We start from the raw sequence: 1,924 nt of genomic DNA, 5'->3' as shown, positions 1-1,924 counted from the left end.
GTGGAATTATTCTAATTATAAAATATATTCTGCGCAATTATTCTATATATTAAATGCACCCTCTGGAATTATACTAAATATAAAATGGATAATGTGACACTATTTAAGATCTAAAATGCATGTTGTGGAGTTATTCTAATCCTGAAAGTATACAGTAAACGTACTCTAGATCTGAAATGTATACCGTGACATTATTCTAAATAGAAAATCAGCACTGAATTATTCTAAATATTAAATGTACATTGTGGAATTATTCTAGATCTAAAACGTATTCTGTGGAATCTTTCTAGATCACCACTATTACCCAGCTAGAAACTGGAATCTGTTGGACTCTGTTGAATCTTGCTCCTTCTTTCCCCCTCTCTTTTTACATTTGTTCTCAACCTTTTCTCTTTCATTTGGCTTTGTATTTACACAATACTTTCCCAAGGGATTTCCTCTGGACTCTATTTCCTCTGCTTGCTTCATCTCCCCAGTCTGAGTCTTCACCTCTTCTCAGCACTCTGGATATTCTGTCACCTTAGGGACTACAGCAGTTCAAACAGACAGCTCACCACTACCTCCTCAAGGGCAATTAGGGAAGCACAATAAATGTTGGCCTAGATAGCGGCATTCACATCCCCAAAATGAGTCAAAAAAAGATTCTTTCACAGCTCTCCAAATGTTCATTTCACCAAGCTTCTCTCTGCCAATGTTTCACCTTGCTCTTTCTCTCACTATTCATTCTCTTCCCCAATTTCTCTCATCAATAGCTTATCTCTTCAAATCCCTCTTTCTATCTCCGTCTCCATTCAGCCTCCACTTTCAGCAGGGGTGAAACCATGATCAAGCAGGTGGTTTGACCAGGACGAGGCTAGCCCATTGCTGACGCCTGCAATGTCCCCAAATGCGGGATACTCAACTGCAAAATTTGTGGTGGTGGGGGACTGCGTTTGCGCTCTCCCTTGATTTACTAATCAAAAATAAAGCTTCAGTCTCCACTTTCTCCCATTGTTGTCCTATCTCTAGTTTATTACTCTTATCTGTCTCCCTTCCTCCTCTGTAATCCCCTCTCTCAGTCTTTATCTATATACAGTCTGTTATATCTCCTCTCTCTTGACAAGACCAACTCTCACTTTCTCTTTCTCCAGTCTCTCTCCCATTTCCCCATCTCTCACTATTATCTCTCCCTCAAACATGCATCTATTCTCACTCTCTCCCCCTAGAATCTTCTCTCTCTCTTGACACATCCCAATCACTGGTTCCCATCTTTCATAGAGTCATAGAGGTTTACAGCATGGAAACAGGCCCTTTGCACAACTTGTCCATGAAGCCCTATTTTTTAAACCTCTAAGATAGTCCCAATTGCCCTCATTTGGCCCATATCCCTTATATACCCATCTTACCCATGTAACTATCTAAATGCTTTCTAAAAGACAAAATTGTACACACTACTACTACTACTACTACTACCTCTGACAGTTTGTTCCAGAGACTCACCGCCCTCTGTGTGAAAAAATTGTCCTTCTGGACACTTTTGTATTTCTCCTCTCTCACTTTAAACCAATGCCCTCTTGTTTTTGACTCCCCTACCTTTGGGGAAAAGATATTAACTATCTAGCTGATCTGTGCCCATTCATTATTTTATACTCCTCTATAAGATTACATCTAGGCCTGCAACGCTCCAGAGACAAAAGTCCTAGTCTATCCAGCCTCTCCTTATAACTCAAACCATCAAGTCCCAGTAGCATCCTAGAAAATCTTTTCTGCACTCTCTCTAGTTTAATAATATCCTTTCTATAATAGGATGACCAGAATTTGCACACAGTATTCCAAGTGTGGCCTTACCAATGTCTTGTATAGCTTCAACAAGACGTCCCAACTCCTGTATTCAATGTTCTGAAACCAAGCATGCCGAATGCCTTCTTCATCACTCTCCCCCAGG

The 1,924-nt window shown here is 40.3% G+C and overlaps 1 pseudogene; it reads left to right on the top strand.

The window, feature by feature from the left end:
* Positions 1-798: 798 nt before the first annotated feature.
* Positions 799-947, top strand: LOC145337799 (U1 spliceosomal RNA; annotated as a pseudogene).
* The last annotated feature ends 977 nt before the right edge of the window (positions 948-1,924 follow it).

This window comes from Carcharhinus amblyrhynchos, unplaced genomic scaffold (genome assembly GCF_965287045.1).
Source record: "Carcharhinus amblyrhynchos unplaced genomic scaffold, sCarAmb.v2.hapA scaffold_76, whole genome shotgun sequence".
Taxonomy (NCBI): domain Eukaryota; kingdom Metazoa; phylum Chordata; class Chondrichthyes; order Carcharhiniformes; family Carcharhinidae; genus Carcharhinus; species Carcharhinus amblyrhynchos.
This window is presented reverse-complemented; position numbering and strand designations above follow the sequence as displayed.